At 47.6% G+C, this 24,814-nt stretch overlaps 1 protein-coding gene across 1 annotated transcript in view; it reads left to right on the plus strand.

Moving 5' to 3' along the window:
- SHC4 (SHC adaptor protein 4) overlaps positions 1–24,814 on the plus strand; it is a 349,519-nt gene that overhangs the window by 217,224 nt on the left and 107,481 nt on the right. The gene's annotated exons all lie outside the window — the stretch shown is intronic.

Here is a 24,814-nt window from a genome sequence, read left to right on the forward strand (position 1 = left end):
ATGTAAGCAGTCAACGGTCGCCCTGGTATCTTCCAGGGTCGACTATTGTAACGCGCTGTAAGGTGGTATTAATAAGAAATTTAGTCAGCGACTTCAGGTGGTTCAAAACGCCGCTGCTAGGCTGGTTCTCAATCTGCCCAGGCGCTCATCTGCCACCAAGGCGAGAAAAGACCTCCACTGGCTGCCAATTCAGGCCAGAATTTCTTTCAAACTCCTCTGTCTGGCCCATAGGGCTGTATTTGGACCAGGGTCTGAAGGAATTAAATCTTTAGTCAGCCCTTATATCCCCAACAGACCCCTTCGCTCATCCACTAAAAACCTGCTCACCATCCCTAGATTCAATTAGGTGAGATGGGGAGGAAGAGCGTTTTCCTTCTTGGTGCCCAAATTGTGGAACACGCTCCCGCCTGAACTTTCTAGTCAACCCTCACTGGTGATTTTTCGTAAAACTTTGAAGACATGGCTCTATTCCCTGGCTTATTAATTATTAACTATTACTATATCTCCCTCCTGTTTTGCTGTGACTATTTGTCTGTTATCTGCGCCTTGATGCCCTTTGGGGTTACGTTATGCGCATTATAAGACACCCATTCATTCATTCATTCTGTATTAATCTTTCAGCTTCAGTTTCATTTGCGGGTCTCTTGTTGTATCGCCCGCCCAATTCTAGCTCCACCCATCTTCCGGAATTATTGGACTACATCTCACAAGCGTGTACCCACTATGCCAATTATACGGTCCTTGGGGACTGTAATCTACATGCAGAAGACCTTGTCTGCCCCATAAGCTCGAATTGTATTTCCACTCTTGCAGCCTGTGACTTGCCCCATCTAGTTGTTCATCCTACCCATAGAGCTGGTCATACATTAGACTTAATCTGTTCTAATCTTCCTGTTATAAGGATTGACGACCCCATCCCAGTGATTTGGTCAGATCATTTTTTGATTCCCTTTTTTATCCAACTGACCCGCTCTGACAGACCCCCTTCTAACCCGAGGGAATTTGGCAGAAACTGGAGTAAAATCTCTTCTATCACTCTTGCTGAATACCTAAAAGACGACAGCCCTACCCCTGCTGAGGACTTGGAATCACTCATCTCCAACCTCAATGGATGGGTCAGTGAGGCTATTGACTCACTGGCACCTCTCAGGCCAATAAAAACATTTAGATCATCTCCTGCGGCCCCCTGGTTTTCTGACGAATTACGCCAACGAAAGTCAGCGTGTAAAGTTTTGGAAAGACGATAGAGATCCGACTACTCCATTGATAGTAAATCTGATTATCGCAAAGCTCTTAAGGAGTATCGCAAACAAATTATCAAGCACAAAAGAAACTTTTTAGCCGATAAGATTGAGAAAGCAAGCAATGCCCCTAGAGAAATTTTCTCAAACGTTAGATCTTTTACTGATCCCCAAGCCCTGATCCGAAAACAGCCAGTCTCTCAAGAACTTTGCCCTCAGCTTTCCAAATTTTTTGAGGATAAGATTGCTCAGATTCATGCCTCTTTCCCGACTAGCTAGAGATTCTAAAAAAGGTCAATGCATACCCAGAGAATCCGGCCAATTATAGGCCGATATCTCTCCTTCCAGCTCCTGCCAAGATTCTGGAAAGACTAGTCCACCAGCAAATTGCCAGCTTTGTTGAGCTCAATGGCCTTTTTCATGACACCCAACATGGCTTTCGTAAGGGCTACTGCACGGAGTCAGCCCTTAATGAGATGGCTGATTCTGTACGCTGGACTCTGGATCGAGGCTCGAGAGTGGTGTTGGCGCTGCTGGATTTATCAGCAGCATTCAACACCGTCTCTCATTCCATACTGCTGGAAAGACTGAAAGCTATGGGAATTCAGAGTAAGGTCCTCGAATGGATCGGTTCGTTCTTATCCAATCGTAAACAGCAAGTTCACACCCCTCCCGTCACTTCAACAGCCAGGCCACTGAAATGGAGTGTCCCTCAGGGCTCGTCACTCAGCCCTCTTCTTTTTAATATATACTTCAAGCCATTAGCGGAACTGATTTCTCACTCAGGAATTAAAACAACGCCCTATGCTTATGATATTCAGCTGCTTTTTACGTTTCAGGAATCTTCTTTTAGTGCTTTTGACCCCCTTAAAACCTGCTTAAGAGACATCGCCAAATGGATGGACCTCAACTATCTGAGATTTAATGCAGGTAAAACGGAAGTACTCTTCTTCAATCAGCCATCGCCTTTAAATTTGAATCTGTGGTGGCCGGAAGATCTGGGCCAAGCCCCTACTCCTAAGGATTCAGTTAGAAACTTAAGAGTTCGATGGGACAACAAACTATCATTTGGGAGTCCGGTTCATACAGTCTCAGCTGCTTGTTTTTCGAAGATAAAAAACCTGAAAAAACTAATCAATTATCTGCCTTGTGCCGATAGGAAAACAATAGTCCATGCGTTGATAATCTCTCACTTGGATTACGCCAATGGGCTGTATCTAGGACTAACCAAAGGCCTTTGTCATAAACTCCAGATTGTACAAAACGCTGAGTCGCGGTTGATTGGTGGCCTCTCCCACAGGCAGCATATCTCACCGTACCTACGGGAACTGCATTGGCTCCCCGTGAGTAAACGCATAGAGTTTAAAGCCATGACATTTGCTTACCGAAATACCAAAGGCAATGGGTCCGCCCATTTAGGGGCTACCCTCCGGCCGTACAGTAATCCGAGAGCCCTTCGTTCAAATACTAAACTTCTATTGATTACTCCAAGATTTAAAAAAGCCCGGGCTGTAGGCAAAACCTTTGAGCTATGCGCTGCCCAAAGATGGAACAAACTGCCTTTGGAACTACGCAGGAGTAACTCAGAACTCGAATTCTGCCAATCCTTGAAAACATTCCTGTTTCACCAGTAATTTCCACCTTGGGAGACCGTCTTCTAATTCAATCAGCGCCGTGACACCCAGTTGGGGTAGCTGCGCGCTTGATAAAAGACCCAATAATAATAATAATAATAATAAAGGGAATCTCAACGACAGCGCCAGCTGATCAGTCTGCGGGAGGGTCAGGTTCAGCACCTGTGTTTTATGGGGATTGACCTAAAATCCTGAGGTCAGGCTAAACAGTCCAGCTCCTCCATCAGGGCGCCCTGCTGGAGCTCCGGTTGGGTTAGGAACAGAACCACGTAGTCAGCATATAATGAGATTTTGTGGACTCTGTCTCCCTTTTTGATCCCGCAGATCCCCGGGTTTTGGCGGACTCTTTCTGCGAAAGGTTCCATATATAATGCAAAGAGGAGGGGTGAAAGCTGACACCCCTGCCTCATTCACCTCCGATTGCTGAACGGCCGTGAAGTGACCCCATTCACTTTAATCCGTACTTGGAGGCCCACATATATGCAGTCCACCGACTGTAAGAAGCGGTTGCCAGCCCCAAATTTGCATAGCGTCTGTTGTTAATACGCCAGTGCACTCGGTCGAAAGCCTATTCGGCATTGCACGAGAGAAGGACCGTAGGCGTCTATGTACGTTGGGTCTTGTCCAGTAAATGGCACATTTGATGGGTCCCATCACTGCAGTTGCGTTCTGGAATAAAACCCGACTGGTCGGGGTCTATCAGCGCCTGCATGTGGGGCGCCAATCTGTGCGCTAAGATGCTCATAAAAATCTTAAGGTTGACGTTGAGCAATGAGATGGCATTACAAAATGGGGTTGACCCAATGGTACTGGGACCTGGGTATTCAATGTTGCATAGGTAGGGGTCCCAGTCTACGTGTTTCTCAAAACATACACAATCACCTACCTCTTCCCTATCCCCCTTTTTTCGCCTCACTTTGGGCACAACGTTAATCTGTATAAAGTATATATACATAAAATGTATATGAATGAGGATGTGAATAAATAACATCACTCATTGAAATCGTGTTATTCGTTATATGTACATGAGTTTCAAGTAATAGTCGGAGTCACCCTGCCCATGTCACTAAAAGAGTTAAAAAGAGTTAAAAAGTCTGGCCAGCACTTGGGCCAGTTCTCAGGAGAAAGCCTTATAAAAATTGGTTGAGAAGCCATCCTCCCCTGGAGCCTTCCCTGAGGGGAGGTCGGAGATGGCCTTCAAAACTTCATTGATGCCAATGTCTGCATCAAGGTTTGTCACCTCTGCAGGCGGGAGGGAAGGTGCGGTATGTCCTGTATATATTGCCTGGCGACATCAGGGTCTAGATCTCATTGCGTGTCATGTGTTTTATTGAAATCTTCCCCCAAGACCAAGTCCTCGTCTCGAGAGACCAGAATAGCGTCTAAAGTATCACTGAGGAACTGCTCCTGCCGTTCGTTTGGGCCATATAGGGATGCAATAGTGTATGTGTGGGGGCCTAGTAGTACCCTAATGGCTAGCGCCCTGCCTGGGACCTTCACCTGGGTGCCCACCACCTGACCCCGAAAGTGAGTGGCGTGTAAGATGGCTACCCCTGCCTTCTTCTCCCCAGAGGAGGAGAAGAATTGCCTGTCAAACCACCCAGAGCGGAGTCATTTACAGTCGGCTCGCAATAGGTGAGTCTCTTATAGGAGCAGATATCACTACCCGACTCCTTCAAAAGTGTGAGCACCGCCCGTCTTTTTACCAGGGAGTTGAGGCCTCTAACATTAAGGCTCAGTATGGTTACTTTAACTGTTGACATTGGTTCAGGAATAGAGCTTCAACAGTGGGCATCCTCCACCTAAAAACGGCTACCAAGCCTCCAGCCCTACCCCAGCCCTGTCCCACTGCTTCCAAGATCCCGCCCTGGGTCATGCCTCCCCATCCCACACCCTGCTCCGTACTCTGTTGCTTACCTTCTGGCTAAAAGGATAGGAAAGACAAGAGGGAAAGAAAAGGAAGAAAGAGAATTAAAGCAAGAACTAAAGGAATGCCAAATAATTACCAGGCCTCCCACATATGGGCCGGGATTCCCGCCACTCCGTTCACCACCAACCCCAACGGGAGGAGACAGACACAGTTTGAACTTTTGGAAGGCAGGGGGGCCTCACGACCCCCCCCGGCCGTATTTATTAAAATATGAAACAAAATTTAAAACTTTAAATTAAAAACGTTTCATGTATCATGTACAAATTCAACATTCCATTACATTTGATGAAGACAGGTATTCAGGCTAACCTTAACAAATCTCTAATACAAAGATTTCCTAACGGAGTCTAATATCATGACAAATGCATTATATACGAATTTGTACATCCTAACATTAGGGGCCAACGGCAAGGTCTTAACCGGTGTCAGATCCCTATGACCAAATTCCCGCCCTCACGTGTGAGTGGCGCATGCGCAGAGGACTTTACCCTCGTAGCCAACTGTAACTTCCCTTGTCGTGGGGGCCCCCTTTCTCTTGACGCCATCTTAAGGTCGTCTGAGTTCCCGTGCGGGGTATCCGTAAGAAGGACAGCGTGGACTCCCCCCCCTTTCCTTGCACTCACTTCCGCCGGAGCGGATATCCGGCCCCGGGAAATTCTGGGGAGGGGCATATAGCCGTCTCCCCCTGGGAGGGGCCAATGGCCGCCTCCCCCCGGGCACTCCCATCCGTAATGGGTGGCGCCCCCCCCCCCTAGGGACCTTGAAATCACTGCTCACCGATCATGACCTTACCGCCCGACCGAAGACTAAATAAATACGACAATTAGTTACCTACTAGGGGAAAGAAACCTGTGCTTACTCTTGTAGTACCGCTCGATATATCCACTGACTTCAACATTACTACAAAGGAAAAAAGGTCCTATAGCACAAAACAATTTTTATTGCATACATTCCTTAACATTTCTACAAAGGAAAAAAGGCCTATAAGCAAGTATTCAGTTACATGCATACCCTTGTCATCACTTTAAGATGAAAGCAACGATTCCAACAAAACATGTTTTATTACAATCAAATAGCAACGTAGGACTTTGTTCACTCCAAATATTTAGCAACAGGGGCTGGTGGGTGGGTCAAAAAACTGCAGCTTGTTCCCTTGAGGGCTCACGAGCGACGAGTGGTGCAGCCTTCAGAGCGCAGGAACAAGAGGACGCTTTCCTGGAGTCCCGTGCCTTTATCCAGCAGCGGGAAGATGGGGCTGCGCCCCCATCCCGCCCATCGGTACACGGACTTCCGGGCGGGTGTTTAGGACAACCCTCGCTGGAGCCGGTTGCCATGGCCCCTGGTCCGGACGCATGCCTGCCATCTTGGAAGAAGAGCGCAGTGTATGGATTCTACTCTTCAGCTTCTGGAGTGTCCACTGACCCTTCTCTGTGTTGAAACTGTCACAGCAGCTCCTCCTGCTCCATAGCAGTGGGTCTAGAGGATTTGGAGGTTCTCGCCCTTCTGTTCCTGTTTCGACCTCCTGTCTTCAGCTTTTCGAGCACAGCGCCGTCGCCCTCAGTAGCCCCCAGTTCATCGTTGTCAGCCGAATCCAGGCCCAGCACTTCCTGTGCCTCTTTAAGGGATGTGACCGGCGAGTCTCCCAGTCCCAGACGAAGGTCAAACTGAAGGGGTGACCCCAACAATATCGAATTCCTTTGTCCTGTACAACGGCAGTGAACAGCCTCAGGGCTTTGCATCGTTGGAGGGTGAGTGTAGACAAGTCCTGATAGATGCCGATCTGGAGTCCTTCGTAGGCTATGGACGCTCTGTCTCTGGTGGCCGCCATTCTGATATCCTTATGCTGGAAAGAGTGGAGGCATGTGACAATATCCTGGGTTTCTCCCGGGTCACAGGCTGGTCTCCCGGCATGATGGGTACGATCCAGCATAATTTCTTTCTCCGCGAACAGTGGCGCCACATGCTTGAAGAGCCAGATCACCCAGTCCTCCAGCTTACACCCATCAGCGAGGAGTGTAACCCCCTTAATACGGATAATGGAGCGGTTTTGGAGGTCTTCTAGTCGGAGCGACAGCTCCTTGTTGCGGTCTTTGAGCTCTAATAGCTCTCTGGTTTGCTCGGTGATCTCTTCCTCTTGGTGATCACCATTCCATTCCAGTGAGTCCACTCATTCTCCAATGTCATGCAGCTCCACTCGGACCTGTTTCATATCGGCAACAACCACCCTTCTCAGGCCTGCAAAGTCATTGCGCAGGGTCCCAAACAGTTGCTCCAGGAAGCCACGGGTGATGGGCTTGTCCGCATGGCCACCCCCAGGAACCATGTCTGCGTCTGAGCCCGGAGGGCCTTGCTGTTCAGTCTTTTTGGACCCAGGCTTCTGTGGGAGATCCTTAATCGTTGGGTCCTTCTTCCCTTGGTGGGTGGTCATCTTCAGGGGTCTCGCCGTACCCACCTGAGCTGCGACTGCCTCTGGTAAATCCTCCCCGCTGCTCTCATATCTTGCGCTTCAGCGGCCTAGTGTGTATAAACCATGCTCTGTCTCATGGGTCGTTTTCCTCACGTTGGCCCCCACGTGGTGGTCCCGGTGAACTGATGGGAGCCGTAGGCTCTGTCTTCAACAACCTGGCCTTCGGGGAAGATCTGGGAGTGCTTCCGGTGTGTCCCGCTCCAAGACAGGTCTGCTTCCCAGAGCTATATGCTAACACTCCTTTCCCGCTAGTTCACTGCTGTGTTGGGGCGTCTCCTGGCAGGGATCCGCGTCTCTCGTGCCCACCACTGGCCTCACACTGTCGGCTGGCCGTTATACACCGGGGCCATACCCCAGAGGCTTTTCGGGGTGTCACCGGGCTTCTCCACTGTACTTAGCCTGTGTATTTGACACGCCGCCCAACAGGAGTGAACTGCTTCTTCGCCCTGGATCGAACTTAACCCTCCGTCAGAGCTTTGGCCTGCGTGCCACCGTGGCAGGCTTCTCGCCCCCCCAGGAGGCCTCGCTGCTCCCAGTCTCTACGACTGCACTTGCACAGTCCGCCGAATGCCTTCAGTATCACTTTCCACATAATCTGCTTGCCACACACTCAGAGGCTCCCAATGCCGGGCCGGCCACCACGATCCGCACCCTCCAAGGCTGCATTCCAGACATTCATACCGCCATGTGCCGCTGTACTCACCTGGGGTGTGTCTTCAATCCCAGGAGCCCCAAATTCAAGCCCTGCGCATCCTCACTTGGGCACCGCACCGCAAGCTGGGCCCCCAGAGACGCCTCCGCCGGTGCAGACTCAGGCCACGACACCAGGCCCAGCCGCCATTTTGAAGAGGTACAGCTACTTCACCAGGCCCGTTAGCCGCCCGGAGCATATGCAGGCCCAGAACGCTGCTGAACAGGATGGCGGGAATGGCTACACACCGATCTGTGCCCCAAGCACCGTCCACGGCAGAGGGGCCACCCACGGGCCACCACGGCCTCCCTGGCAGCACCGGACTCCCCCGCAATCCGCACTGGCCTCCCTAAAGGTAATGCGATGCCGAGGAGCGCACCAATGCAGGCCGGTTGCGTCAAAGTGCTTGCCACTGCCCTCCGGCGCTCCGGATCATCGCCAGGGAGACTCCCAGCAGTGGCACCGTGGTGAGAAGGAGATTGATAAAGATGGAGCATGAGGGTCATCAGTGTATTTCTAGGTCTAAAGAGTATTTGTGAGCTGATTATTGGTGGCCTGGGATGGATAGAGAAATTGAGAAAGAGGTGAGGGGATGTCTAGAGTGTTGTATGAGGGATAAGGTATGTAAAACAAGGGAACAACCCATGATGGTGAGGAATGTACTCAAGAAAGTATGGGATGAGGTGACGGTGGATATTTTAAGAAGACCTCTTATTAATATTTATGAGCACAAGCAATTAATAATTGGGCTGGTGGATCTTTATTCCAGATGGGGAGAACTTATGATCGTTAATGAGGCCACGCCACAGGGGGTGACTGATTTTGTATCACAGGTGTTTGCAAGGGAAGGTTTGTCTGAATGAGTGCTGACTGATATTGGTGTGAAGTTCATATAAGCTGTGATGGAAGAGTTTAATGAAAAAGAGGCATTGTGCATATGAAGGAATGCCAAATAATCAGCAGGCCTCCCACAATCCTGCTTGGGTCTATGTGTCTATGGGTCTATGTGTCCGATGGTCTGTCTCGTCAGCGATGTGGAGCCCCCCTTGCTGGAGCCGGTTGCCATGGCCCCTGGTCCGGACGCATGCCTGCCATCTTGGAAGAAGAGCGCAGTGTATGGATTCTACTCTTCAGCTTCTGGAGTGTCCACTGACCCTTCTCTGTGTTGAAACTGTCACATCAGCTCCTCCTGCTCCTTCTGGCTCTCCATAGCAGTGGGTCTAGAGGATTTGGAGGTTCTCGCCCTTCTGTTCCTGTTTCGACCTCCTGTCTTCAGCTTTTCGAGCACAGCAGCGTCGCCCTCAGTAGCCCCCAGTTCATCGTTGTCAGCCGAATCCAGGCCCAGCACTTCCTGTGCCTCTTTAAGGGATGTGACCGGCGAGTCTCCCAGTCCCAGACGAAGGTCAAACTGAAGGGGTGACCCCAACAATATCGAATTCCTTTGTCCTGTACAACGGCAGTGAACAGTCTCAGGGCTTTGCATCGTTGGAGGGTGAGTGGAGACAAGTCCTGATAGATGCCGATCTGGAGTCCTTCGTAGGCTATGGACGCTCTGTCTCTGGTGGCCGCCATTCTGATATCCTTATGCTGGAAAGAGTGGAGGCATGTGACAATATCCTGGGTTTCTCCCGGGTCACAGGCTGGTCTCCCGGCATGATGGGTACGATCCAGCATAATTTCTTTCTCCGCGAACAGTGGCGCCACATGCTTGAAGAGCCAGATCACCCAGTCCTCCAGCTTGCACCCATCAGCGAGGAGTGTAACCCCCTTAATACGGATAATGGAGCGGTTTTGGAGGTCTTCTAGTCGGAGCGACAGCTCCTTGTTGCGGTCTTTGAGCTCTAATAGCTCTCTGGTTTGCTCGGTGATCTCTTCCTCTTGGTGATCACCATTCCATTCCAGTGAGTCCACTCATACTCCAATGTCATGCAGCTCCACTCGGACCTGTTTCATATCGGCAACAACCTCCCTTCTCAGGCCTGCAAAGTCATTGCGCAGGGTCCCAAACAGTTGCTCCAGGAAGCCACGGGTGATGGGCTTGTCCGCATGGCCACCCCCAGGAACCATGTCTGCATCTGGGCCCGGAGGGCCTTGCTGTTCAGTCTTTTTGGACCCAGGCTTCTGTGGGAGATCCTTAATCGTTGGGTCCTTCTTCCTTTGGTGGGCGGTCATCTTCATGGGTCTACCACCCAGAAACCAATGGTACCATTGAGAGAATGATGCGTACCATTAAGGAGGCTATACAGATGGCAAGAAGTACATGGAATGGGTGTTTGAATTTTGAAAATGGTTAGAGATGTATAGAGTGATACCCCTGGAAACACAAGGAAAACTCATTCTGAATTACTAAACGGCAGAAAAGCGAATTCTATATTATCTCCTGCGTGGATTAAGCATTGTGTGGGTGTGAACGGATGTGTCGAGAAAGATGGGTGGAAAGAAAGAGTGATGGAAAAGGATGTGGCTAGGAAGATCTTGGGCTCAATGTCCACGGACTCGATAATTCCTGCCTCGGTGCCTACTCTAATCATGGGTTCCACTCTGCAACTCAACTCTGGCAATAGCTTGCTTAATCTCCACAACGGCCCTAAAGCGCTGGGATGCCTGGTTTCACCTTGGGGGTGCCCAGTAGCGAGCATCTTACAGGGAAAGCCAGGACGGGTTCCACAGCGGTATACAGCGCCAAGATGCCTGTCAGGTGATAGTGCGCTTTACAAGTATACATACATTCACATTAACATTAACAGTTTACTAGTTTAGTTCCTGGCTACAGCAATTGCTAAACAAAAAGGATCAAACATCCGGAGGTAAATCTATGTCTAACCTTCTGCTTAAGAAGTTGTAGATATTTCCCAATAAATATTCGATCTATCAATCAGGGTTTTTTAAAGCGCAATGACTCACCTGCGAGGGTCTCAGGGCACTAAAAGGAGGGGGGGAACAGCGCTGTAGTGTGCTAGGGTCATTTAAAGAGCCAGATCTTGAGATCTTTCCTGAACTGGGGCAGTGTGGGGGGTTGCCAGAGGTGGAAAGGGAGGTCGTTCCAGGCCTTGGCTGCAAGGTAGGAGAAGGACTTTCCTCCCATTCTGGTACCAGGGTACATGGAGGGAGAAGCGGTTGTTTAGGTATATTGGTCCAATGTTGTGGGGGGCCTTGTAAGAGCGGCTGAGGAGCTTGAAGGTTATTCTTCTTTCGATTGGGAGCCAGTGGAGATCACAGAGGTGTTAGGTGATGTGGTGGTGGCGGGGTATGTCTAGGACTAATCTGGCTGCAGCGTTCTGGATGGTCTGGAGCTTGTGAAGTCGTTTCTTGTTGATTCTGGCATAGAGAACGTTGCCGTAGTCCAGTTTGCTGCTGATGAGGGCGTGCATGACCGTTTTTCTGGATTCGGGAGGGATCCATCTGAACTTTTTTAGGAGTAAGTGGAGGGTGTTGTAACATGACGAGGATGCAGCTTTGATCTTGTAGTTCATTGTGAGCTCTGAGTCTAGTATAATGCCGAGGTTTTGTGCACAGTCCATCGGTGTAGGGTGGTTTCCGAGGGTGGGGCTACCAGATGTCATCCCAGGTGGATGTGGTGGGGCCAAGAATGAGGACTTTTCTCAGAGTTGAGTTTCAGGCAGCTCCTCTTCATCCAGGCGGCGACAGCTTTCATCGATTCTTGGAAGTTGTGCCTGGTGTTGTTGGCTTCTTTGGTGAGGGAGAGGATGAGCTGGGTATTGTCAGCGTAGGAGACTATGTTGAGCCCCTGGTTTCTGACGATGATAGCGAGGTGGGCCATGTAGATATTGAAGAGGGTGGAGCTGAGGGAGGATCCCTGGGGTATTCCACATCTGGTCTCTGTTGCTTCCGGGAGGAAAGGCGGGAGTCTGACTCGCTGAGTTCTGCCTGTGAGGAGTGAACATAACCAGTCAAGGCCCTTTGTGCGGATGCCGGTGTTGTGAAGTCTGGTGGCTAGTGTGCGGTGGGAGACTGTGTTGAAGGCAGCTGAGAGGTCTAGGAGGATGAGGGCTGCCATTTGGCCCTGGTCGAGGAGGGAGCGGATGTCGTCGGTGGCCGTGAGTAGGGCGGTCTCTGTACTGTGGTTGCTGCGGAATCCAGATTGGGCGATGTCCAGGACATTGTTGGCTTTGACGAAGTTTACTAGCTGGGTGTGTACGGCCTTTTTTGATGACTTTGGCTATGAATGGGAGCAGGGAGATGGGCCTGAAGTTCTTGTGGTCCATCGGGTCTGCCAAGGGTTTTTTCAGGATGGTGTTGACTTAGGCATGTTTCCAGTAGTCTGGGAATGTGGCGGTTATGAGGGAGCGGTTGATCATCCTGCGTAGCTTGGGTGCGATGGCGGCTTTCTGGAAGGTGTTGTGTGGGCAGGGGTCTGAGGGTGCTCCAGAATGGATGCTCTTCATGGTCTTTAAAGTGTTTTCTGTTTTGAGCGGGGTTCACGTGAGCAGGGTCTATTGGGTGGCGTTGTAGTAGATCATCTTAATCTTGAGGTGAAAAAAGGTACAGAGTCAGTTGCGAAGGCCAGCGGTGGAGGGTGACTGCCACAGTGTTGGCGTCGGACATCGTCGGTGATGGGGTGCTGGTGAGAGCAGAGGTGAGGTGGTCTTTTGTGACTTTGTTCCAGCTTCTATGGAGACGGCGGTGGGTGTGCTTATGTACAGTTGGTTTTCTGAAGAAGTGGACGCAGTGGTGGTCTGTCCAGAGTAGTTCTTTGGTGTGGCTGTAGGAGACTATTTCTTTCTGCGAAGGTCGAGTGTGTGTCCTCCTGTAAGTGTGGGGGCGGTGACGAGTTGCTTCAGTCCTTTGTTAGCGAAGTTCTTTAGGAGGGTGGTGGTGTTGGGGTCATCGTGGTGGTCCAGGTGGAAGTTTAGGTCTCCGAGTAATATCTGGTCTGTGAAGGCGAGGGCGTGGGGTGCGATGAGGTTGGCGATCGTGTAGGTGAAAGGAAAACGGGGGCAAGGCAGCCTGTAGATGAGGGTTCTGCAGAGTCATTTTAGGGTTGGTCTGAATCTGAAAGTACTGGTGGTTGCTATATTGGGCGTGAAGTTGGCATTGGTCCAGGTTTCTGTGAGGAAGACGACGTTGGGCATGTGGGTGTTGAGGAGGTTGCAGATTTTTATGTTGTTTTTGTGTAGGGAGCGCATGTTGAGGAGGATGCAGTTCAGTGGTTTGTGTGCAATGGGCTCCAGAGGTGGGTGATGTTGCAGCCGTAGTGTTGGCAGGAAATTGGGCCTAGGTGTTGCTTGCCATCGAAAGCTGTCAGTTGTTGCTGCATCCGTGGTTGAGAGCATGGAGGGTGCTGGAGTAGTAGCGGAGGCAGATCGGAGGACCAGGGTACATGGTGCAGGGCGTTGTTAGATCGCGTCAGGTCACGGACGAGCGCAGACAGGCTTCCCTATGAGCGCCTTTGGTGCACCCGTTGCACGGCTGCGCAGCGGCCGCCATTAAGTAGGGGTTGGGGGCAGACGGTCAGCTGGGAGGCAGGAGCGGGAAAGGCATGCCTGAGTGGGCAGGGGCCACACAGGAAGCAGTGACGAGGTGCTCAAAAATTGAAAAAGAGGGAGCAGAAAGAGGGAGCAAAAAAGAAAAGAGAGAGCAATAAAGAGAAAAGAGGGCACAGAAAAAAGCAGAACAGCATTAGACCAGAGTGCTCTTCCACTGGACCACCAGGGATGAGACGCAGGCAGGAGCCTGCGGGTGGAGGAGTGCCTCAAACCTACAGCAGAACAGAGAGCACAGGTCTCTCAGGGCAGCACTTAGTAGTGGAGTTGTGCAGGGAGAGCTGTCACACGGACCATGTCAGTGGTCTTGCTCTTCTTGCTGCTCAGCGGCCGCCATTAAGTAAGGGTCGGGAGGAGGGCGGTCAGCTGGGAGGTGGGAAGGACACCCTGGAGGGGGAGGGGCCACAGGGGCAGGGGCGTCGGGAAGCGCGGGGGGCACGAAAATAGAAAAAGGATAAAGAGAGAGCAAAAAGAGAGAGAGGAAGCAAACATAGAAAGGGAGCAAAAAGAGAAAAGCGAGAGCAAAAAAGAGAAAAGAGGGCACAGAAAAAAGCAGAACAGCAGAAGAGCAGAGTTCTATCCCACTGGACCACCAGGGATGAGGCTTAGACAGGAACCTGCGGGTGGAGGAGGACCTCAAACCTACAGCAGAATGGAGAGCACAGGTCTCTCAAGGCAGCACTTAGTGGTGGACCTGTGCGGGGGAGAGCTGTCACACGGACCAGGCAGTCACTGTAAACAAACATCTGTAATCTTTCCGCATTTTGGACAGAACATCTGACTCTTCCTCCTTTCTAATTGGCCATATTGTTCGAGGTGCAATAAAAAACACAATGCCTTAAACTGCTGCAAACTATACGGTAACTCCAGTATTATAGAAGAGTTTGTCCAAGGGAACCACTTCCAAGCCCATACTTAACCCCTTGCCCATGGCCGGAATTCCGCTCCTGTGCGGCACATTCCGATCGCGGGCGTGGTCATTACGGTCCGCAGCCGTCATCAGCACACGAGCACTGTGTGCCATGATGGCCGGGGGCCGTCATCAGCATGGAAGGGGTTAAAGATCATCCTTGTGTTGTTTCATAAAAGATAGACAAAAATAAGAAACAGGCCGGCTGGTAGAAAAACAACATACTGCTACAAAGGGTGAGTAAGTGTTAATAGTCTTTGTTTACTAGTCAGAACAAGTTTATAGAAAAATCTGCAAGAACTCATAAAAGATCTCCAAGGGATGCAAAACCCAAGAATCAATGGAAAAAATGTAATAATTGTGTTCTCAAAACTTTTTTCCAGATGTTGCATGAATTACTAAAATACTTTACATATCAATCATTATACGAATGAATGTAAACATTTTCGTATATCATATTTCTTTAAAAATGTTTAGGCATCCCAAGTTTCTTTATTCTGTTAAACCAGCATGGTGCTTACAAATAAATGAATATCTAGTTTTGCCACTTGAGCTAGTAACATTACGAATCTGCCTATGTCAATCCAGAAATAACAAGCATTTGCAATGCATTCGGTTTCGCATTTACAAGCGTTTGAGCTATTGGCATTGTAAATGACAATGCCTTTTATTTATGAGTAGTTTTAAAAAAAGATAAATAAAAGGCATTGTCATTTACAATGCCAATAGCTTAAACTCTCGTAAATGCGAGACCTATTGCATTGCAAATGCATTCAGCACCGGTGCTATAAAGATGTTTAAAAAAAGCATTAGGAGAGAGCATGCCCTGCCTGCAACAGCAGGCAGGAGAAAGTTATTTGAGAAAATAGTTCCCGGAGTGCAAATTGCCATTGGTGGGCAGCGAGAGAGGCCCTGGCTGAGGAATGTTGTGACGTGCATGTCAAGGATAGCTAGCATAGGGCTGTGTATAAATCAGATAGTATGCACCACAAGACAGTAGGGATAGAACTGCCAGAACTCCTTCAGAAGCAAACATCCTACAAATGGAATAGCATCTGTAGCAGACGACCCTTCACAACATAATATTAGAGCGATTTATCCCAATAGTACAAGCAGAATGGTCAGCAGTCAGCCTAGCACACCTCTGGTGGTTTGATGGTTCCTATGCAACCGGTTGACAGGGCTCAGTGTGGATATGAACTTTGCACATGTGGAATGCTCTTACCTCCAGGGCCGGACTGGCCATAGCGGGCACCGGGCATTTCCCCGGTAGGCCACTAGGGTGGGGGCCGGTTTTGGGTCCCTGGGGGGCCGTTTTTGTCACCTGGGGTCGGCAATATCGGCCCCCGGTAACAAAATCAGCCGAAACTGGCGCCCGAAAACTGCTCAGCTGCACTCCCCTCACGGGGGGGGGGGGGGGGGGGGGAGAGGGGGGTCAGCTGAGCAGTTTGCCAGGGCCGGTTTCTGTTCCCAGTCCGTAGAATGTGCTGGAGGAAGTACAAAGTTCTTTGTACACTAATGAAAGTAGTTTTGCAATCCTACAGCCTTTTACAAGCTGCCCTCTGATGTCATGACCAGCATCCAGTCGCATGCTCGCTGGCCCCGGTAATCTCACATGAAATACATAATTTGACTCTTTCGTTTTGATTGATTTCCACAGCTGAAACTTTTCTTAGTAGCTTGAAGTGTGTGTTGCCAGCTAACACTGTTGCATAAGTGGTCCTTGTGTCGGGCAGCAACCTGAATAAGTTGGGCACTTTGCCTCCTGCTGTATGTGGTAGCAGTAAATGTCTGACCCTATTATCAGACTAATCTGTGTCTTTAGGTAGTTCTTGATTTGCGCCAGTCAGTGTCGTTAAAAAGGGAGTCAAGCTGGGACTCTTTGCCCCAGATCCTGTGTTTTAACGCACCCGCTCTTCTATCTTTAAATAATGAAACAGAAAACCTGACCCATTCCTTCTTGCTGTAGTTAGTTTGGCAACACAACTAACTGGTACTAAATGCTGTGTTTGATCCTTTCATACCGTACATTCCTCGTTAATTACTAGTTGGTTCCTGGATCAACAAAGGAGAGTCTTGCAAACCCCACAAAGCCTGGCCTAGGCGTCCCCTGGGTCTTAGCACCACCTGCTGTCCTGCCATGTCAAGGCGCTGGATTTTGTTAATGTCATGTTTTTTTGATTGTGCTTTTTAAATACAACTTTTAATCTTGGCACAGGGTGAGCTGCTTTAGTATGTTCGATTGAGTTTACATTATGTTCCTTTACTGTGATGGGTTTTCCTTTGCCAGTGGAAACCATAGAGCTGGTGGTTTATGTCAGCTTGGCCTACGGTGACGCGCCAGCTGGTACTTTTCTTTTTGTGTGAGGGCAGTGTGGCGGGGGTCGCTGCTTCATCTCGGATTGCTCAGTTTTCATTTGGTTGCTTTCGTGCCTCTCGGAGATGGGACACAAATTGTGCCCTTGTCGGCCATTTGTAAAGTGCAAGGAGCTAGGCCACCACCGCACATGCTGCTCTAGGCAAGCCTAACAAAACACAGGTACAGGTGAATCGCTCAAAGGCATCTTACAGGCTCATTTGTCAAGCTGTGTAAAACCTGAAGCTCAAATTATCAGTGCATAAGTGAACAGCGGTTGACGCCTGTGGGTCATACCAAGTTGCCTTGGTCATGAATGTCTAGGATATGGCGCCTCTCAGCCTGCCCCATGAAGCACAAAGTGCTTTGTGACTGAATCATACAGTGTCGGACTTGGACAAAATATAGGCCCGGGCAGCAAAACAAAGGCGCACCCCATAATGCATTGGAAAGCAAAATAAAGTGTCCCTGCTTGTAAATTGGAACAGTTTTGAACTTGTAAGGGCACCCTGTTAATGTGTTTTGAAAGGATAGAAGAGTGCATGGATTTAAATTGCAGCAGACAATGCTTGTTTTAATATCAGGGAAATAAACAGTGCAAACTGACTCAGTAGACAATAAAACTGGCCCACAAACAGCCCAAAATCGAGCACACCCACTGATCTGTCAGAGCAGCTCACCCTGCACTATATGATCGCTCTATAGACCAGTCGCACCCTGGCTGCTTATTAAGAAGCATTGTCTTCTCTGAGGCACGGATAGAGGGCTCTTGCCCAGGGTAACGGACGCAAGAGGCAGAGACCTCCTAAACCTACTAGTTTCCCTTAATTTGTGAAATTCCTGTCTTTCTACTGAGATAAACCATATACCCTGGACATAAAATACCCTCTTTGTGCAGCCTGCATGATCATGATCTACTTAGTTGCTGCAAGACAGGCTGTTAGTCTACCTCGCCTCTGCTATTTCTATTTCTCCTGAAACCACACGCCAGCATTCATACATGACTCCGCTTCAAGCTTCTCCTGTGCAATTTAAGGAGACCCTTTTCCAGCGTTACTTATTGAGATGCACAAAAAATACATTCATTGCAAAACATATCGTGCTTACCGGGATAGTACACAGGAGTACAAACATACGTATTATGGCCACTTTTTTTAACTTGCTGATATTGAGATTTGTTTCCATACCTAGAGATCACTTTTGCAACGGGCGTCGCAGTCAGTATTTTTAAGAGATCCTAACATCCTAGATGACCATTAGCAAGAGGCTTCCGTAGTGGCGCTACTTTTCAGGCGCAACCGTAGAAATGAACCTTAAAACAGGGTCGAAGAAACACTAGCATACCTGCAAATAATAGGACGTCACTTTTCACATCGGGGGAAGTTTTTTTTCTGACTGCCAAGAGGGTGTCACTACAAGGAGCACTGTGGCAAAAGGACAGATTTCCCTTTCAACAAGTTGGAAAGGGAGTTATTTGAGGATTATTATTATCTCACAACAGGGTCTCAATTGGAGAAATTGTACCCATTCACGGCACCACTCCACTATATATATTCTCACAAAAGGTAACCGAATGGTATAGAACTACGTGTGTGTAAAATAATGTGTATTGAAGGAAATGTGGCATTTGCTTTTTAAAGACGAAAACCCTCACTCACCACGCAGGTGACATGCTTCATCATTGGGTTCCCTCTTGCACACAGTGACAGCAAGGTTCACTGTGTGGGCTACAACTCTCCCTCAGGAGAGGAGCGGGAGGTGTTTTCTTCTCCAAAATTATATGTGAGGGAGGGGCTGAGTGCCAAATTATAACATAAAGTGAATTAAAATCATCTCATCTAGGGAAATTTTTCTTTAATCAGTATCCCTAATGGATGAAGTAAAAACCAGTGTAACGATAGGGATATAGATGTACCCTATCCGACTAGGTCAACATGTTTCTCAAAAGCATACCTTCATTAATACAATAATTGTGATATACACACGTCAAACGGTAAGTGTGCTCCAAGTGTACGTGTCAAGTGCCAACACACCACCATTGTGAAAAAGCACTGGGAGAACCAAATATCTCACCTCTAAGCAGAACAAATTCTGACTCTACCTTACATAGGTCTTTTGTCTAAGTGCGGGTACCTACAGGGAAGATTAAAATTTACAAACACCAGAGATATACAAATATCATATACAAATATTTAATAGGGTAAGGGCAAGACAATCAGTCACTGAATTGGATCTGTATCCATAATCTCATGTCTTGCATATCATCTATTCCTCATAGGTTTATTAAGCACAACATGATTGGTTACATTCACTATTCATCCTCTAATCAATGCCCCAATCTGTGTACAATCTTGTTCTTAACCGTTCTTAATCCTTTGGGTATTCGAGCGGATATTAATCATACATTCTCACCACATTATTATACACGAGATCGGACACGATCCGAAATCATCATGCGTACAGAATACCATTCATGCAAAACCCATTGCCCGCAGCCGTCCATACAGCTATAATGTAGGGCGCCACTCACCTGAAACACCGTCACTGCTACCTCAAAAGACAAAGGCCGAAGGGAAAGTAAACTTCGTCTGTAGCCTACAACTTAACGTGAAACTTGCATCTCGTGCCCCGGAAGTGAATCGAACCACTTCTGGTTCACGGACGCGTATAGGCTTCGTCAAAGGGAAAGACCAATGATGTAGAGCCTATGGTTGCCACAGCGCTATTCACAATGCGCTTTACAATAAGAAACACATTGTGATGGCTCGCTAAACCTACACGCGTCCGCTAACATTGTAACCAGGCCGCTGACTTCTGGGACATGTAGTCTGCGCTAACGACCCCCACCTCTAAACGTTTGTCATCACATAAAGAATGATAAAATGTACGCACACGCAAAAGGTAACAAGAGAGGTCTGAAAGTGGCCGCCTGTTCTCAACTATTAATCTAATATGCACTGAAAAATTTAAATGTAGCCATAATCTGCCGAGTACACATCATGGCACTATGTTATATTACTACATCCTCATTATTGTACGGTAATCCTAAGACAGTGTCACACATTAAAGATCTAATGGCTATCAATTTGTAGGAGTTACCGCTCCATCCAAATCTCAGTGTAGCAGTTTAATACTAAGATGCACACCAGCCATATGGAAGTCTACTAATAATAATATTAGTGGACAATGAAACTTTGAATGATGAATAGTGAATGTAACCAATCATGTCGTGCTTAATAACCCTATGTGGAATAGATGATATGCAAGACAATAGATTATGGATACAGATCCAATTCATTGACTGGTTGTCTTGCCCTTACCCTATTAGATATTTGAATATGATATTTGTATATGATTACAAATCTATCTCTGGTGTTTGTAAATTTTAATCTTCCATGTAGGTACCCGCACTTAGACAAAGGACCTATGTAAGGCAGAGACAGAATTTGTTCTGCTTAGAGGTGAGATATTTGGTTCTCCCAGTGCTTTTTCACAATGGTGGTGTGTTGATACTTGACACTTACACTTGGGGCACACTCACTTTTTGACATGTGTGTATATAACAATTATTGTAGTAATGAAGGTATGCTTTTGTTGTTACAGAGACCAGATCAGACGGAAGCTGGTCCATATAGAGTCCACATAAGTATGTTTTTTGTTTATCACTGAGTATTGCAGAGTGACATGACAGTGGTCCTGATGAATGCCGCAAATTATTTACCTGGCAGAAACATGTTGACCTAGTCGGATAGGGTACATCTATATCCCTATCGTTACACTGGTTTTTACTTCATCCATTAGGGATACTGATTAAAGAAAATGTTCCCTAGATGAGATGATTTTAATTCACTTTATGATTTAATTTTGCACTCTGCCCCTCACTCACATATAACATTGGAGAAGAAAACACCTCACGCTCCTCTCCTGAGTGAGAGTGAGAGTTGTAGCCCACACAGTGAACCTTGCGGTCACTGTGTGCAAGAGGGAACCCAATGATGAAGCATGTCACCCACGTGGTGAGTGAGGGTTTTCGTCTTTAAAAAGCAAATGCCCCATTTCCTTCAATACACATTATTTTACACACACGTAGTTCTATACCATTCGGTTACCTTTTGTGAGAATATATATAGTGGAGTGGTGCCGTGAATGGGTACAATTTCTCCAATTGAGACCCTGTTGTGAGATAATAATAATCCTCAAATAACTCCCTTTCCAACTTGTTGAAAGGGAAATCTGTCCTTTTGCCACAGTGCTCCTTGTAGTGACACCCCCTTGGCAGTCAGAAAAAAAACTTCCCCCGAAGTGAAAAGTGACGTCCTATTATTTGCAGGTATGCTAGTGTTTCTTCGACCCTGTTTTAAGGTTCATTTCTACGGTTGCGCCTGAAAAGTAGCGCCACTACGGAAGCCTCTTGCTAATGGTCATCTAGGATGTTAGGATCTCTTAAAAATACTGACTATATATAAATGGCTATTTGAGGATACCATCAGGAGAACTCAAGCCTGGACGCTCAGCTGGAGCAGATTGTGTTTTTAAAAATGACAACTATAAAAAAAAACGTGCCGGTTCTAGGCATTAACATGATTTAGTTCCTTCTTTTGGGGGACTTTTGGATGCTGTATAAATAACAGACGACTAGACAACATAAACTTAATACCATCTCCTCATGGAAGTGCTTCAGGAAACAATGCAAAACACGCATACCTGATTCATGTCGAGTGGCTCAACTGGCAAGATCTGCATGTCATCTTCAGGCAGAAAATGGCCAGTTTCACGCTAACACCGATCTGGTTGAAAGCATCCCGGCGGGGACAGTTCAAGATTAACACCGGCATACTCCTGCTGTGCGAATCAAAGGGGAGGTTAAGGGGCAAGTTGCCATTTCCAGGGCTCATACACGCATTGGTACGTAACCGAGTCGAGTGCCTTGGTTTTCGGAGGCTCTTGCCACGCACGCTGGTGTGACTAGTGTGTCCTCTATTTCTAATTCATGAGCGTGTGCATCGTAAAAAAAATGAGAGCCGAAAATTTAGTTTCTATATCAAAAGGGGCGACAAGTGGCTCATATCTTATTATGCTGGGCTAAACTATATCGGAATCTGGGCTGCTTTCAAGTGCACGAGGCGTCTGAAGAGAGTGGCCTTGCTAGGAGGGGGGAGTGGTGGAGATGTAAATCTTCCAGGGACTTTCTCATGCAGCCTGAGCCCACGCATCCTCCCCCCCCTTCCCCTTTAAAAGAATCCCACAGTGAAACCAGAAGTAATATTTTACATATACAACACTAGCTCAGCCCAAAAATACTGGAGCGCTTTTCATGAGCACAAGTTCCGTACGCCCGGACATGTGAATTAATATTTACTTTTTACAAAAATCACAAGAAGGTGGATTTGCTATTTCAAATCTGCACATCACACCATGTCCCCTTAATATAAAAAAGATGTCATCTGAATGTGAATGGAATTCCAAATATTGAGTGCAAGCTTGGTGTTGGATGCTATCCACCTCAAGCATCAGAAAAAGACTATTTTTCACCAACAGCATTGAATTGAAGATTGTCACATCAACAAAGATAAAACACCAGCGCACATCACAAAAAGTCACTTTTATCCTTGTGCAGTCAGCACTTATTCTCCAATTTGTATGCTTGTAGACAAACTTCTCATCCAATCCAAGAGAGTCACGTTGTGTAGAAAAATGCAGTTTTTATTTCTTTTTAAAGCACAGCGCTCCACAGCCGATGCACGTTTCGCCCTTTGCGGGCTTCCTCAAGGCTAATTCCCAACGTATAAAGCTCTCCAGTAACTAAAGCACAGTCTTGCCACTATGCGTGGTTCTTAGCATTAATTTCACCATAAGTATAATCAGGAATATCCAAGCACTTGAATTGTAAGCAGGAATCCTCTTCACTTATAACCACGGTGCCATGATAAGTTCCATCGTAACCATCCCAAGCCTCCTCGCGTCTCAGTATCCAGGATAGTGGCAAGACTGTGCCACTCGGCCCTACCGGGACCCGAACCTGCAGCAATGAGGTCGGACACAGGCCGCATTAATCCGCTAAACCACTAGCTTCTACCGATGCTACCCTGGAGACAAGCTGTCCCCTATCAATGACCCACAGCACACCACCTTCCGGTGTGCCCTCGTTCCCGGCAAGCCGGTAATCCACTCCGGGCTTGTACACTACAATGCACCACCGCTTTGTTACCCCCATTAATTATCAAGTCCTTAGCTTGCAAAACTTTGCTAGAGCCCGCCTCCGCCTCTCCCCGCACTCTCCGTCTCCATCACAATTAAAGCAGCCCACACATGCAGGGCTCGAGTGACCTTCAAGAGGCAAAGACGGCAGGCTTTCAACAAGAAACTGCAAATATAGAAATGAAAACGAGGACAGTATACTCAACACGGCGAGCTTTTCTTTGTCCTGTTTCGTTTCCCTGCTTGTGCTGTCTCTGCCTTCCCCGTGAATTGGCCCGTGTTGCAAACATGAACCTAAGTCCTTCAGCATGAAAAGCATTGTATGCGCGCGCATATGTTGTGGACAGGTCAGGCAAAATTTGAGTGCGAACTCCCCCAGCCAATCCCAGCACAAAACAAGCATTTATAAATGCAATATGACTCGTGTTTACGAGAGACCTATTGCATTGTAAGTAAAAGTGCATGCCTCGAAGAATGTATGAATGGGAGTGGGATGGGGGAGGGGTAGTGTTGGGCAGAGAAGCCACGGACTGCGGAAGGGAACGGGGGGAGGCAAGGGAACAAAAATGTTTTGTAAGTAAAGGGGCTGATAGCTATGGAAGGAGAAAAATGATGACATAGCCATCGGGAGGTGGGATTAAGTTGCTGAAAACCAATCAGATTGCAGCATTTAGGATTTCAGCCAATAACAAAGATAAACAGAAAGTGAGCGAAGCTTCCACCCCTAAAACTGTATACAGCATCTCTCGCAGAGACAGCGCATGCGCTGCCTTGGCTAAACCTAAAAAGGAGTGTCTGCTGAGGTTCACCCTTCCCTCAGAAAAGGATATTCCAGTTTAGGGCCTCTTCTAGTCACGTTTAAGGTTGGAAATGTAAGCAGCAGTTTTTTATAAGGAGGGCAGTGTGCATCTTTATGGGTACAGCATGGAAAAGATATACAGATTTGAAAGATTTTAACTTAAAAGACGAGTGAAGAAGGAAGATTCCACATTTATTAATTCATTTCATACATTTAGCTTAAATAACCTGAGTATCTTTTGTGTGAGAAAGATTCCAAGATATTTTAATGAGGTCACTACGTGCGTGCTATCAAACTGTATACAGCCGGCTAATTTGAATTTTATCTGAGCTTAGTCGGTATCCTGCCATTCAAACTCTCCTGTGATGTGTTTTATAAAGTGGTATTGCTAAAGTGGGTTTTAGAGTCAAACACATCATCAATTTACAAGATAATCTTGACCCTTAAGCACTTTTAGACAAATGGTTGAGAGCTTCCACAGAATAGATATTTACTGAGGATGGGGTCCAATAAAAATGGCATGGAGTCAAAGTCACAAGGGGTATCCATGTCTAGTTCCAAAATCTATTTTAAACAAATCTGAGTAAAATCCATTAACACTATATATGGCTTGTCAGTTCAACTACTGGTATTGTACTTACTTACAAATATTAGTGGCTGCTGTGCATCGCCTGCAAGATTACTTCCTTCATCACTCAGTTGCTGTACAAAATGCAGTCTTTGTCATCTGGAAGTCTCTGTGATGGCTTATCTTGCCTTTGTTTTGTTGGGCCAGAAGTAGGACTTACCCAAAGGTGGAAGTGAACTAACCAGACGAGCTGGAAGCACGTTCTCAGGGACTCTTGCTTTTGGGAATGTAATCCATCTTTATATCAACCCACATCACCAGCTAGCTAAATATCACACTAGCAAGAGAGCTTACCATATTAACTGCTCCTGCACCATCCTCTAGTCTAGAGCATCAGGGTAAACACGGACTAAGGTTATAGAGAAGTCCTTCAGCCGGACATTGGCATACCCAAAATTCTTTGCAAATTCGTCTCACAGTGTGAGAGAGCGACCGCAGAGGTATTTGAACACACAC

The sequence above is a fragment of the Lissotriton vulgaris genome, chromosome 2_1, assembly GCF_964263255.1.
Source record: "Lissotriton vulgaris chromosome 2_1, aLisVul1.2, whole genome shotgun sequence".
Lineage (NCBI taxonomy): Eukaryota > Metazoa > Chordata > Amphibia > Caudata > Salamandridae > Lissotriton > Lissotriton vulgaris.